At 44.4% G+C, this 16,086-nt stretch overlaps 1 pseudogene; it reads right to left on the bottom strand.

Moving 5' to 3' along the window:
- Positions 1-5,883: 5,883 nt before the first annotated feature.
- The window catches only part of LOC102281961 (cytochrome P450 2B11-like), a 28,974-nt pseudogene continuing 18,771 nt past the window's right edge, over positions 5,884-16,086 (bottom strand).

Raw genomic sequence — 16,086 nt, 5'->3', positions numbered from 1 at the left:
ACCAAGGAATAACAGGTGGGAGGGATAAATTGAGACTAGGATTAACATATACACACCACTCTAGATATGCTTCTAATGAGCAGTCATGTTTAAAAACAACTGGACTATATGATGATCTACTTTTATCTAATTTGTTTCACTTTTTCTATTTCATATCCAGTGCCCCCATTTCATTTTGTTTATGTTCTTCAATTTCTCCATCTGCTTTTTTATCTTTTTTCTCAAAGCTTATCAAGTGTAGTAGAAAAGCTTTTGTATGTGTATGTATATCTGTATAATATGTATACTATATTTATTTTTGAAAACTTGTGACTTTTTGCCTAAGTTAAAAATTATGGCATTTTGATTCTACTTGTTTGACTTAATATGAATAGAATGCTAGATTTCTAATTAAAAAATAGATTGCAAGAAGCAACAAAAGTTTACTGTATAGCATAGGGAACTATAGTCAATATTTTGTAATAACCAATGATGAAAAATAATTTCAAAAGCAGTATATGTGTATCTGTATAACTGAATCACTTTGCTGTGCACCTGAAACATTGTAAGTCCACTATACCTCAATAAAATATAACATATACACATTAGTATAAAAATAGATTGCTGGGGTCCAGCCCCGGCTGATCCAGGGTATTCAAAGGGGAGACGGCGTCAGCAAGGATCAGGATACAATAGCTTCAATTAGATATTAATTAGAGATATAAAGAGTAATAGAATGAGGATAGCTCAGTATGAAAATTCAGTGGAGAAAAGAGGCTGAGTAACTTGGTTTATGCGGGAGACCAATAAAACTTCAAGACAAGAAGTTTGCACCACTTACGTAGGCCGCAGGCATCCTTCTGTTCTCCCGAAGGAGAGGAGACACTGAGGCCTCCCTGGTCGGATCTTAGAAGCCCAGGCATAATTAGTAAGCATGGCGGGTTCCACGCTCCAGATGGAGACTCAGCCAGAGTTTGAGAGAGAGAGCGACATGGGGAGACCAGTCTTTCGAGGAACTGATCCCAACTCTTTATTTTCCAGGGTCTGTTTTTATACACTGAGGTGTTATACAAAAGTCACGTGGGGACAGCAGTCCTGACTTTTATTAAAGTCAGGTGCTTCATACAATTGTATACAGAGGTCTTAGGGGTGTGACATCATCTTCTGGCCAGGGGGCCTGCTGACAATTTATGACCCTCTCCTTGTGACAGCAGTCAGTCAACCAGAACACTTATTTCTCCAAGGGTGATTATTCTTAAAACAGACGCCACCTTCCAAAGGTACCAGATAAAGTTACATTCCTATAGGGTGAGGGTGTAGTGGGTTTTAATTAAGGAAAGAATTTGCTTAGCCTAAGGTCTAACGTGATTAATATCAAAGGTTAATACTTATTTCTTCTATATATTCATTAATGTGTATAAGGGCAGGGGATGTGGAGACTTAGCAGTAAACATTGGCTCAACAAATGAAAAACCCTTCACCAATACAATCTCTAATCAGCCCACTATACTTATACTAATGGTTTTCTAACTTTTCTAAGGAACCTGTTTTTAGAAGGTTTAAAGCATCTCATGCCTCTCACGGTTGGGAGGCTGTGAGCAATCACATGTGGCTGGACAAGCCTGTGAGGCAGGCTAGAGAACCTTCAGAGGAGTTTGTAGGTTGAAACACTCCTGTCACGCCCAGGAATTATTATTAACTGGAGCTCTAAGTTAACTCCTTCTCTGAAAGAGGTGGTGAGGGACAGCCCCCCGTAAAGTCAGAGGTGTAGGTGAGAGCACAAAGTAGTAAAGTAGGCAGGCTCTGGTTATGGGGGTAGATGCTCGAGAATTTCCAGGGGGACTCCTGAGGCTCGATCCCGCCTTTGCGTATGTCGAGCCTCCTTCCTCATGACCTTTGCCACGGGCGGAGTGCCTCATGCTGGCCCCCAACAATAGATAACTAATAAGAAACTACTGTAGAGCACAGGGATCTCGACTCAATACTCCATAATAACCTAACCTATTTGGAAAAAAATCTTAAAAAGAGTGGATATATGTGTACGCATAAGTGATTCATTTTGCTGTACAGCAGAAACTAACACAACATTGTAAATCAATTATACTTCAATAAAAATTAATTACAAAATACTGCACAAGAGGCATTAAGGATGAGTTCTTCCACCAGACCATTCAAAGTATTGATAATTATTATCGTCAATCTTTATTATGACTACTTTTGAACACTCATTTGGCATGTATTATTAAACTGTACTGGGGACTATATTAAAAGTCTTTTTTTAAAAAAAAAGAACAAGATACATGCACCCCAATGTGATTGTAGCAATATTTGCAATAGCCAAGACGGGGAAGTAACCTAAATGTGTATTGACGGAGGATTGGTAAAGAAGATATGTTACTTATATACCGAGGAATATTACCCAGCCATTAAAAAAAAAAGAAATAATGCCATTTGCAACAACATGGTTGAAACTAGAGATTATCATAGTAAGTGAAGTTAGATACAGTAAGACAAATGTGTAATAGCACTCTATAGAATCTCATTTTTTTAACAAATCATACAGATGAACTTATTTACAAACAGTAACAGAGTCACAGATATAGAAAACAAATTTATGGTTACTGAAGAGGAAACATGGGTGGTGGGATAGGATAAATTAGGAGCTTGGGATTAATATACACACACTAAAAAATACTTTCATACACACTACTATATACAAAGTAGATCACCAACAAAGACCTACTTGTATAATACAGGGAACTCGACTCAGTATTCTGTAATAACCTATATGGATAAAGAATCTGAAAAAGAATAAATATATGATATATATATATATATAAACTGGATCACTTTTCTGTACACCTGACTAATGCAACACTGTAAATCAATTATACTCCAATAAATTTGTAAAATAAAACCAGTACAATACTGTAAACCAGTTATCCTCCAAACAAAAATAAATAATTAAAGAAAAAAATTTTTTAATTTCTCTCTCCACCCAACCTTGTCTTCACTCCTTCTCATAAGAATTCTGGTGGCTTCTCTATCGTGTATCTAGGGCCAGATCATGGCTGGAAGAAGACAGTCCCCAAGGGGGCCTGGGAAGTCACACCCGAACTTGACCCCCAGGTCCCTTGCTTCCTCAGCTGTTTTCCATCCACCCACCTCCTTTTCCCCCACCCCCACCTGCCCTTTCCATCTACCATCTGCAATGACTTGAGGAGGCCCTTCTGATCCATTTGCAAGACGTTTCCCGGGAAGGGCAGAGGTCAGGGTCCAGGGGGGAGGTGGCCCTGGGAGGCAGGGCGGCCCCAGAGGAGCAGGAGGCCAATGAAGAGAATGAGGAGCAGGATGGTGGAGAGAGCCATGGTCCGTGCCTGCCTTCGATCCTGCTGTCTCTCTTAAAGGTAGTCTGCTCCACTGTTTGTTATTTTGCCCTATGGGTGGGGAAGGTGTGCCAGGATCCTACCTTGGCAGAGGTCCTGCTAACTCTCCAGAGACAAGAGGGAGCCCAAAGTTTGCAGGAGCTGCAGAGGCCATGAAGTTTATCATCTCAGCAGATCCTAAGCCAGCTCCCCACGGGCCCCTAACAGGCTGGAAGTGTCTTGGTGGGTGATGCCCTTGAACAGAGAGCACATCCCCCAAGATGGTGGGAGGCAGTGTCAGCTCCAAGAACATGTGGAGGCTGGGTACAGTGTGGTGGCACCACAAGGGCAGCTCTCAGACAGTTTTATGGGCTTGTGGCATTGCATCATGAGGGATGGAGGTTAGCTGGCCAGCAGAAGTGGGGTGTCCTGTGCCCGCTGAGGATGGGCATCTGTGAAGAGTGAGGTGTGGAGGAGGAGGTAGGGTCTGATGGGAGACCTAACTCTGTGTGGTCTGGGTTTGGAGGGTTGTATTTTTAATATATATATAATTTTATTTATTTATTTATTTTTGGCTGTGCTGGATCCGTTACTGCACTTCTTTTCTCTAGTTGCAGCGAGCAGGAGCAAGGGTTGGGGGGCAGAGGTGGCAGTTCAAGGGTCTTCTCACTGCAGTGTCCTCTCTTATTGGGGAACTTGGGTTTGAGGCATGCAGGCTTCAGTAGCAGTGATACGTGGGTTCAGTAGCCGCAGCTCCTGGGCTCTAGAACGCAGGCTCAGTAGCTGTGGTGCACAGGCTTATTGCTCCACCAAGGAGATTGTGGGATCTCCTTGGACCAGGGATCGAACCCACATCTCCTGCATTGGGAGGCAGATTCTTTTACCACTGAGGGACCAGGGAAGCCCCAATGGGTTTCTTGACTCATTCATTTTTCCCCATGGAAAATTTTATTTTATCTTATGTTATTTTGCCACACATCACGGCATGTGGGATTTTCCCCAGCCAGGGGTGTAACCCAGTCCCTTAGAGTGGAAGCATAGAATCTTAACCACTGGATCACCATGGAAGCCCACTCAGCAAATATTTTAGATGCCTGTCATCTGATACACACTACTCTAGGTCCTGAGAGTATAGTGATGACCAAGACAACAGGTTTTCCCTCAAGGAACAGGCATGGAGGTGTGAAAGAGAATTCTCACTTTTTTGAGGCTCTTTAGTGACCTGACAATAAACGGTTCACAACTAAGCTGGCAGGGATCATCACCTGCCCCAGGGATGTCAGGCTTCAGATTATTTGGGTGGCAGGGCATTAGGAGGGAAATACAGGCAAGGAGGTCAAACCAGTCAATCCTAAAGGAAATCAGTCCTGAATATTCATTGGAAGGACTGATGCTGAAGCTGAAGCTCCAATACTTTGGCCACCTGATGCGAAGAACTAACTCATTGGAAAAGACCCTGATGATAAAGATTGAAGGCAGGAGGAGAAGGGGACAATAGAGGATGAGATGGCTGGATGGCATCACTGATTCAATGGATATGAGTTTGAGCGACTGAACTGAACTGACAGGGACTCAAGATCCCTATATAGAGCTACACAGCTCAGGGGGCATGGGCTGATGGGGCCTTGATGGATGGAAGGAGGTGGGAGAAGCAGGCAGATGAATAAGTGGGGGGTCCACTCTGTGTACACCTATGGTCTACAGTGTCAGTGTACCGCAAAAACACCACACTAAGTGAAAGAAGCCAGACATGAAAGACCAAACATTTTATGATCTACTTATATGAAATGTGCAGAATAGCAAATCCATGGAGATAGCAAGCATTTGGTGTTGGCAGGGGCTAAGCGCAAGGGTAACTGGGGATTGACTACTAATGGGTACTGAGTCTTCTTCTGGGTGATGAAAGTGTTTGGAACTAGATAGGGCTGGTGATGGCCAGGATTGTGAATGAACTAAATGCCACTTCATTATGCACTTTAAACTGGTTTGTTACCAGAAGTGAACTTCATCTTCATTTTAAACTCTATCTTGGGCACAGAAAGGAGTTGTGTGAAGAGTTTGAGTTCAACAGCCAGGGACCCAGAGTGTGAATCTCGCATCTCCACTTACTAGCCAGATGACCTCTGGCTAGTTTACCAGTTTACTAGCATCTGTTTACTCATCTATATGATGGGCATGATCACTTTACCCACTGAATGGGGCTACTGAAAGGACTCAAGCGAGCTCATGGATGCACAGATCATGGAGCCCAAGAGTTGAGAAAGGGAGGCTGTGGCTATTCTCAAGAGGGGAGAAGTCACTCAGGGTGAACTGTAGCCTTGGAGACAGAAGTACAGAGAGATCCTGAGCCAAGTTGCAGAAAGACAGAAGGAGGTGAGACGTAGATGGGATTTCACCATGGAGGTGTCATCCATGGAGGGGAGGGATGCTGAATCACAGCACAGTCTCCTCAGAGGCAGGAAGACAGGGAGAGAGTCCAGCGGCCACTCTCTGCAGAGGTGGGGACACACATGACCCTGGTATCCTTGATCACCTTCCTTCAGCCTCTTTGACGGGGCAGGAACTGGATCTGGTAGACTGAGGACACTTTGCCCACTCCACTCTCCTGGAGAGTCTGGTTGATGTCCTCAGAGATCATGGGACTGGCCATGGAGAAGTTCTGGAGGGTGATGGTGAAGAAGAGGAATAAATCTGTGCAAGCAATGCCTTCACTAGCACAGAACAGAAGTTCACAATGTGGACACAGGATGCATGCACATTCTTTGCCCTGTCACACCCCAAAACCCAGACACCTCTGTCCATTGCAGTAGATTTGTATGGGATTAGCCTTTAACTCGCAGTTACAGTAGACTGGTAGAAGACTACCAAATCCTTTGAAAGCAGTTGCAAGTCATTGGGTGATGCACCTTGCTTATTTGTAACAGAGTTTGTAACTTCTGTTCAATTTTTGAAGAGTTCTGTGGCCCCACAGAATATAAGAAGATATTGCTGCTTGTGTGTGTGTATGTGTGCATGTGCATGCACACACATCTGCCTGCACATAGGTGTGTGTGTGCACTCTGTCATGTCCAACTCTTCACAGCCCCATGGACTGTAGCCCACTAAGCTCCTCTCTCCATGGGATTTTCCAGGTATGAATACCATTTCATTTCCAGGCATGAATATCATTAGAAAGTGGCAGGTTGCTGCCTAACTTCAGAATATACTACAAAGCTACAGTCATCAAGACAGTATGGTACTGGCACAAAGACAGAAATAGAGATCAGTGGAACAAAATAGAAAGCCCAGAGATAAATCCACGCACCCATGGACATCTTATCTTTGACAAAGGAGGCAAGAATATACAATGGAGAAAAGACAATCTCTTTAACAAGTGGTGCTGGGAAAACTGGTCAACCACTTGTAAAAGAATGAAACTAGAACATTTTCTAACACCATACACAAAAATAAACTCATAGTGGATTAAAGATCTAAACAGATCAGACCAGAAAGACCAGTTTCTTTACAGTAAGACCAGTTTCTTTATAGTAAGACCAGAAACTATAAAACTCCTAGAGGAAAACATAGGCAAAACACTCTCTGACATAAATCGCAGCAAGGTCCTCTATGACCCACCTCCCAGAGTAATGGAAATAAAGGCAAAAATAAACAAATGGGACCTAATTAAACTTAAAAGCTTTTGCACAACGAAGGAAACTATAAGCAAGATGAAAAGACAGCCTTCACAATGGGAGAAAATAATAACAAATGAAGCAACAGACAAAGAATTAATCTCAAAAATATACAAGCAGCTCGTGTAGCTCAATTCCACAAAAATAAACGACCCAATCAAAAAATGGGCCAAAGAACTAAATAGACATTTCTCCAAGGAAGACATACAGATGGCTAACAAACACATGAAAAGATCCTCAACATCACTCATTATCAGTTCAGTTCAGTTCAGTCACTCAGTCGTGTCTGACTCTTTGCAACCCCATGAATTATAGCACACCAGGCCTCTCTGTCCATCACCAACTCCTGGAGTTCACTCAAACTCATGTCCATCGAGTCGGTGAAGCCATCCAGCCATCTCATCCTCTGTCATCCCCTTCTCCTCCTGCCCCCAATCCCTCCCAGCATCAGAGTCTTTTCCAATGAGTCAACTCTTCTCATGAGGTGGCCAAAGTATTGGAGTTTCAGCTTTAGCATCATTCCTTCCAAAGAACACCCAGGGCTGATCTCCTTCAGAATGGACTGGTTGGATCTCCTTGCAGTCCAAGGGACTCTCAAGAGTCTTCTCCAGCACCAGAAAAATGCAAATCAAAACCACAATAAGGTACCATCTCACACCACTCAGAATGGCTACTATCCAAAAATCTACAAACAATAAATGCTGGAGAGGGTGTGGAGAAAAGGGAACCCTCTTACACTGTTGGTGGGAATGCAAACTAGTACAGCAACTATGGAGAACAGTGTGGAGATTCCTTAAAAAACTGGAAATAGAACTGCCATATGACCCAGCAATCCCACTGCTGGGCATACACAGCGAGGAAACCAGACTTGAAAGAGACATGTGTACCCCGATGTTCATCGCAGCACTGTTTATAATAGCCAGGACATGGAAGCAACCTAAATGTCCATCGGAAGATGAATGGATAAGAAAGCTGTGGTACATATACACAATGGAATATTACTCAGTTATTAAAAAGAATGCATTTGAATCAGTTCTAATCAGGTAGATGAAACTGGAGCCTATTATACAGAGTGAAGTAAGTCAGAAAGAAAAACACCAATACAGAGTATTAACGCATATATATGGAATTTAGAAAGATGGTAACAATGACCCTATATGTGAGACAACAAAAGAGACACAGATGTAAAGAACAGACTTTTGGACTCTGTGGGAGAAGGCGAGGGTGGGATGATTTGAGAGAATAGCATTGAAACATGTATATTACCATATGTGAAACAGATCATCAGTCCAGGTTCGATGCATGAGACAGGGTGCTCAGGGCTGGTGCACTGGGATGACCCAGAGGGATGGGATGGGGAGGGAGGTGGGAGGGGCGTTCAGAATGGGGAGCACAGGTACACCCATGGCTGATTCATGTCAATGTACGGCAAAAACCACTACAATATTGTAAAGAAATTAGCCTCCAATTAAAATAAATAAATACATTTAAAAAAAAAAGAAAATGGCAGGTTGCATTTTCTACTCCAGGGTATCTTCCCAACCCAGGGATAAACCTGCATCCCTTGCATCTTCTGCATTTGCAGGCTGATTCTTTACCACTGTGCCACCTGAGAATCCTCCACATATAGGCAGGTTCATATTTCTGACTTGACATTTTTGATGCCTGTCATGTCTAATGTGCGAAGAACAGCACCTATTTTGTAGGGCTATTATGAAGATAAAGAAGTTAGTGTTTGTCAAAATTTTTCGAGTAACACTTAACCCACATCTTCTAGGCACTTTTACAGGTTAGGATACATAAGCTCACGAATATTTGGAATGGAGCTCCCAGCTGGTTCACCTCCAGTAACTGGTTCTGCAACCAGGCTTTTCCAAAACAGCCTGACTTCTGCTTCCTCCTAATCAGTCCTCCCCATCCCTGGGGCTTTGCAACTGGACACCCTTTGGCTCTTTCTCTCTGCCGATGGCCATCTCCTCAGTATTTTTATATGGCTATACTTTCTGCCAGGCACTGTTTCTCTATCTGTCTTCTCTTGTTCCCTTCCTTGTTCCTCTTCCTTGTCCTCGCCAATCTTGTTTAACTCCCTTTGTCTGTCTGTACGGGTCTGATTCTCTCTGCAGTGCTCTCATTTTTCAGTATTCCTGTACAGTTCCCTCTTCTCTCCTTCAGTGTTTCTTCATTGCTCCTTATATCACTTTCTCTTTTCCTCTCTTTGTCTTACTCTGTTTCTCTACCTTTTATCCCTCCTCCACCTTCCATCTTGGGCTTCCCTTGTGGCTCAGCTGGTAAAGAATCTGCCTCCAATGCAGGAGACCTGGGTTGGATCCCTCGGTTGGAAAGATCCCCTGGAGAAGGGAAAGGCTACCCACTCCAGTATTCTGGCCTGGAGAATTCCATGGACTACACAGTCCATGGGGTTGCAAAGAGTTAGATACGACTGAGCGACTTTCACTTCGCTTCACTTCACCCTCCACTTTCTTTTATTATCTCATATTCACTCTCTTTCTGCCATCATTTGTCAGTCTCTTTCTGCCATCATCTCTCCTGTCTTTCTCTGTGTTCCTCACTCCTTTGTCCTTATCTGTCTGTGTCTGTTTATTTGCCACATCTCTGTCATTCTCTAAACTTCAGAAAGGACTCATGGATGGAGAAATTGACCCTCAGCTCCCCGACCCCACGTGTCGCCTGATTCTCATGAAGATGAAACGAGGGAAGAGGCCATTGCATTGCAAGGAGCTAGGAGTCCCTGGTCACTGAAGTCACCTGTGAGATTCAAGATTAGGGAAGTGATGCTGGGGTCTACCTTTCTCCCCAAGGAGAAAGACTCTGGGCATTGGGATTTTTTCTGGATGGGGTCAAAGAGTGGAGAATGGGGAGAGAGAGAAGCCAGAGCAGGTCAAGATCCTCCTGACTTCCCCCGATAATCCCCACCACCCCGCCTCCAGCTCCCCCTCCCCACCTCCAGCCCATCCCTGGCAGGCAGGACAAATCCAGACTCCTCCCCATGTCAAGGCCCCACCCAGCTGAGCTCTTCACTGCTATCTTCTCGAGAAGGAAATGACAACCCACTACAGTATTCTTGCCTGGAAAATTTCATGGACGGACTGAGAAGACTGGTAGCCTATAGTCCATGGGGTCGCAAAGAGTCGGACGCGACTTCTGTAACCGGGTCTTCCAGAGTTCTACTTTCTAAGATGGGCCATGCTGTGTCCACCTGCAGGCTCTGCCCTTGCTTCTCCCTCTGAAGGAACACCCCTTTCAGTGGCTGGTTGATACTCCCCATGATGTCATAGCTTAGAAGCCCCTGCTTCAGGTAAGCTTTTCCTCACCGATCCACGAGGGGGAGTCAGTACTTCCTATTTTATGTTCCCAAAGCCAGCTTTAGCGCACTTACCACAATTATGATTAATTATCTGAATAAGAGTTGCCCTTGGTCTTTCCTAGTGGCTTACTGGTAAAGAATCTGCCTGCCAGCACAGGAGACATGGGTTCCATCCTTGATCTGGGACAATCCCACATGCCTTGGAGCAACGAAGCCCATGCACCACAACTGCTGAGCCGGTGCTCTATGGCCCAGGAGCCGCAGCTACTGAGCCACCGTGCTGCAACTACTGAAGACCTTTAGAGCATGCAGTCTGCAACAAGAGAAGCCACCACAATGAGAAACTCGAGTACTGCAGCTATCCCCTGCTCGCTGCAACTGGAGAAAAGCTTGGGCATCAACAGAAGACCCAGCATGGCCAAAAAAAAAAGGAAAGAAAGAAAATTATTATTTAAAAAATGAAAAGTTAAAAAAAAAAAAAGAGTTGCCCTCTGAGCATGTACTTTAGCCAAGCAGTTTTAAACATATTGCAAGCAGTCGTTTAATTATAGGTTATTTTGTGACCATGAATTATGCTCATCTTCCCTACTGGACTGTAAATTTCCTGGGGCAAAAACTGTGTTTCGATGTGACTTACCTGCTGCACTACCTTCAAACCCCAATAAAATATTTGGGATCAGCATAGTGCTCAACAGATATTTGATACCAATGTGTGTGGAGCTTCCCAGGTGGCTCAGTGATGAAGAATTTGCCTGCCCAATGCACAAGAGACACAGGTTCGATCCTTGCGTCTGGAAGATACCCTGGAAGAGAAAATGGCAACATACCAATCAAGAGGTTAAAAGTAATTGCCCAAGGTCTAGCTTCCCAAGATGTGCTTTAGGATGTGGTTTCACTTCTCTAGCCCCCTCTAGGCTTGGAGTGAAGATGGGATGGGTGAATACAGGTAAAGCAACTGGTGTAAGCTAACTGCCCCATGAACTAAGACCTCTGTTTGTCTCAAGGAGACCATGGCACCTGTACTCTGGAATGCAGGTCCAGCCTACTTTTATTGGCATCCTGAATGTGGTCAGGGGGTCCTTATTGGCGGTTAAGACTCTACACTTCCAATGCAGGGAGTGCCATTTCAATCCCTAGTCAGGGAACCAAGATCCCATATGCCCCACAGAGTGACCCAAAAATTTAAGAAACAAACCCAAACAAACAGAAAGTGGTCAGGGTTGAAGGCATCTGGTTTTTCAAAGTAACCCGGATCATGGAGAGCAGAGCTCAGGATGGGATAGACTGCTGTGCCCTGAGGGGAGGGTCACAAGATTAAAAGACACTTCCGTTCCCTCTCCAACCCACCCCCAGACATAATGAAACAAGAGTGAGTGATCCAACCAGAAGAGTTGTTGTAGGAGGCTCACGCAAAGGAGATATGGGAGCCCAGTAAGGTGCTGTACCTTCAGGAGGATGTACCCTCAGAAATGAGCATCTTTAGTATCCATGTGGGACACGCCAATGGAGATGAGGTCCGCAAATCTCTGAATTTCATGGATGACTGTGTCTGTGTATGGCATTTGGGCTCTGTCATCCAGGGCTGGAGGGCAATATGAGCCAATTACCTGGTCAATCTCCTTGTGGATTCTCTCTGCACAGAAGCGTGGGGCGAGTGAAACTTGTTTATAGAGACATTTCTCCAGGAACACTGCTTTCTATGTTGGAACACAGTTCAGTGTTCTGTGAACATTAGCCCATTCATTTCCAGGCCAATGAAACCAGAAAAACCTATAGGAAATGGTTAGATTATTGACGCCCCTCTGAGTAACCAGCTTGTAACAGGAGGCGAAGTGGAACAATTGTAAATTTCTCACCTGTTGGTATCTAATGAATGCTATGGATACTCTCCCAACATGCACAGGCAAGCATGCACACACATGTGCACCCACGTTTTGCTCAGAATTTCAGACTGAGAACTCAAGGTATGAACCTGTAGAAACTCCTCCTCTAAGAAGAACTAATATTTATTGTGAGTGTATTATAGATGTGCCAATGTGCTAGGTCCTCAGGAATATAATAATAAAACAGATCAGTGAATTAACCCACAAACAACTGGAAAAAATAAATGAATACATCAATCAATCAAGCAGTGGGTCAATTCATGAATGGAAAGGCTGATGAATAGAAGAATGTTAATGAATGGATATATTATTTCCTTATCAAAGATCAATTAATCATTTATTAATAAATGATCCATAGACAAATAAATAAATGAACATGATTAGCCAGTAAACCACATGAATGGTGGATGGTTAAATTTATGGAAGAATAAAGTGAATGAATTGTTTTAAAGGAATAAATAGAGGAATAAGTGGGTGGTTAGATGGATTGAATAATAGATATATAAACAAAGGGAGAATAAAGGAGTCAATTACTAAGTACATAAATCAAAAGATAGATTGGGTGAAGGATGAATTGAAAAACTGGATGATGGAAGGATTAGGGTAGGTTACCTAGTTTTAGAAAACTATGTGGATGAATGAATGAATAAAGGGACCAATGTATCAATGACCATTCAGTGAATAATTATTTTAAAAGATCAACAGAGGAATCAATTATCCAAATAAAGAATGGAAGTGTATGTCCTTAGATGAATCATAGATGAAAGAATCAGAAGATGAATTAGTTTAATTGGTGAATCAAAGAATAGACAGATGGATAAATGGATGGGTCTATCCTTAAGTGATGGAGGAAAAGACATTGACAGCTTCTCTCTCTTTCTCTCTTTTTAGCCATGCTGTTCTGCTTCCAGGATCTTAGTTCCTCTGCCAGGGATTGAACCTGGGGCCAAGACAGTAAAAGCACTGAGTCCTAAACACTGGACCACCAAGGAAACCCCTACATTGGGAGATTCTTCATTCATCCATCCACCAACTAGGCTGGCTTAGTTTTGGAGTCATTCAGAACCTCCAGTGCTCCAGGACTTCCCTGGTGGTCCAGTAGTTAAGACTTTGAGCTTCCAATGCAGGGGGCATGGGTTCAATCCCTGGTGGGGGAAATATGATTGTCTTGCTATAGGGTACGGCCAAAGAGGGAAAGAAACCCTACAGTGCTCCTGGTATAAGAGGGGAACACTGCCTTTCTGGTTCACAGAAGACCACTAGACCCATTTCTGCAGCCCCCAGAGGGGTCAGAACGCCCCTCCCCCAAGTGGCTGTCCCCAGTCCGCCCACCTGCAACGTGCAGGTATGTGAGTATGAACAGGAATCCATAGCGGAGTGTGGTGCTGGTGGTCTCAGGGCCAGGGAAGAAGAGCAACAGAGCAGTGACGATGAGGTTGCGCTCGTGGCACTTGCTGTTGAAGTTGGACTTCTCCTGGGTCCAGAGGCACAGGGTTCATGTCAGGAGAGACTGGGGCCCTGCTGCACATACATGTCTCTGGGTCCCTCCACCTCTTTCTGGGTCTCACGTCGTCTGGCCCTTTTTCCTTCCTCTATGCTCAACCATCTCTCTCCTGCCTCAGCCTTGCTTGGTTGCAATCCATCTCTCCATCTCTTTGGTGTATTTGTCCCCCTTCCTCTCCCAGCTTCTTTCTGCCTCTGTAGCTCTTTTCACCACTTGCTAATGTTTTTCCCCTTCAGAATCTCCCCTCACCAGATTCTTCTACTCCTTTCTCCTCCCTTCTCACCCCGTGTCTTTTTCTCCTCCCCTCCCACCACCCATTGCCTCTCCAGAATCCCATTGTATCCAAGCAGAGCAGGCAGGAGTCGATGAGGTCTGGGAGGAGCAGGGTGGAAGTAGGGGGGCGCATTGGGGTCCAGGGTTTCATGGGTCTTCTCCACACCATGGTCGATGAAGGCGTTGACTTCCTGCAGGTTTTTGTAGACTTGCCTGTGAGCGCCAGGAAGGTGCTTCAAGAAGCCAGAGTAGAGCTTGAACCGCTGTGAGAAAGAAGGGGCTGTAAGGTCCTCCCGGGGCTGAGCTAGCAGGTCACAGGGAAGGCAGCCCTCCTGGCCCCCAGAACCTTCACAAGAGATCTGTCTCCCTCTGTCTCTCTCTCCATCTCTCTGTCTCGGTGTCTGTCTCCCTGTGTCTGTGTTTCCCTCTGTGTTTCTGAGCCCCTCACTCACTGTTTCTGTGTCTCCTTTGATCTCTTATTGTCACATTTTTCTCTTTGGGCATCTTTCCCCCTCTCCTCATGTCTTTTTGTTGGTCTCTGCCCGCCTCTCTTCCTCTCCTTTCCACCTCTCCTCATCTCCCTGTGTCTCCTTCTCATCCACCCTCTGCCCTGCCCCTCTCTCTGTCTCTTTCCACCTCTCGCATCTTCTTTGCTGTGTCAGATGTTGATAACATAATGATTACACAGGATAAATTTGCTGACTATTTAAGACAATTTATGTATTTAAGAGCATATCTCTGTGTTTGGCTTACAGAGAAATGTAATACCTAACATCAACAATTGCAAAAAAAGAATGCAAAATTGTATAAAGTCTGATGTAAAATTCCTCCTTCACCTGTCCTTCTAGACATAACCATGATTAACTGTTTAGCAGATCTCCTTCCAGACTTTTGATTCCCTGTGAGAGGAGAAAAATGAAACCATTGTTGGCCTTGTGCAAATACTCACCTGAACCTCCTTCCAGCTTTTCTGGATCTGACTCTCCACTAGGAGGTCATGGGAATTTTTATTTGCAACATTCATTCGTGTGACTCTGACCCGCACTCCCAGTTGAGAACAACAGCCAGTCAGACTTTTTCAAGTTTACCTTTCAGCTTAATGTACCATAGAGGTATTTCCAGGTTAGTTGAGAAAGAGAAGCTTTATCATTCTGTTTTATTTTTATTATTTCTTTACTTATTTTTGGTGATGCTGGGTCTTGCATGCTGTGCACCAACTTTTCTTTAGTTGCGGGAAGTTGGGGCTACTCTCTGATTGCGGTGCTCAGGCTTCTCACTGTGCTGGCCTCTCTTGTTGTGCAGCACGGGTTCCAGGAACTTGGCTTCAGTAGTTGTAGCGCAAGGGCTCCATAGTTGTGGCACACTGCCTTCTTTGCCCCAAGGCATATGAATCTTCCCAGAATAGGGATCAAACCCATGTCTCCTTCATTGGCAGGTGGATTCTAAACCACTGGACCACCAGAGAAGTCTCTATTATTTTGCCTTAAAAGAGGAGCATGTTGCTTTGTAATCTGGGAGGAAATTTTGTATGGGATGTTAGTTCCCTGTCCATGGATTGAACCTGTGCCCTGAAGTGGAAGCACAGAGTCTTACCCACTGGACCACTAGGGAAGTCCCCAGGAGAATTTTTTTTTTTTTTTAAGATATAGCACTCCCCAATTTAAAAAGCCATTTATCTTGTATGAAGCTGAAAAACAGGGCACTGCTCTGGGGGTCCTTGTACGAAAGCTAGAAGTTCCTAAGCCTATTGGCTATTTTTCCCAAACAACTGGATTCCATGGCCTGAGGGTGGCCTGGCTGCATCTGGGTGATAGCTGCCCCTGCTTTATTAGTGGAAGAAGCAAACAAGCCCACCTGTGGACAGCCACCGGAAGTCCAGACCCCTCACCGAGGACAAGGGATTCTGGAAATTAAAGGCCACCATTCGTTAGCTGGAGGCCACCTTACTGAATACCACGCTTTACTTCTTGACTTCCCAGATGTAACCTTCAAAACTTGCCACACCCTCAACCCAGCAACACTAACGCCTACTCAGGCCCCAGAACTAAGACATTCCTGCCTTGAAACCCTTGACTAGGTTTATGCC

This window comes from Bos mutus, chromosome 18 (genome assembly GCF_027580195.1).
Source record: "Bos mutus isolate GX-2022 chromosome 18, NWIPB_WYAK_1.1, whole genome shotgun sequence".
Lineage (NCBI taxonomy): Eukaryota > Metazoa > Chordata > Mammalia > Artiodactyla > Bovidae > Bos > Bos mutus.
The sequence above is the reverse complement of the archived record's forward strand: the minus strand, read 5'-3'. Positions and strand labels throughout refer to the sequence as shown.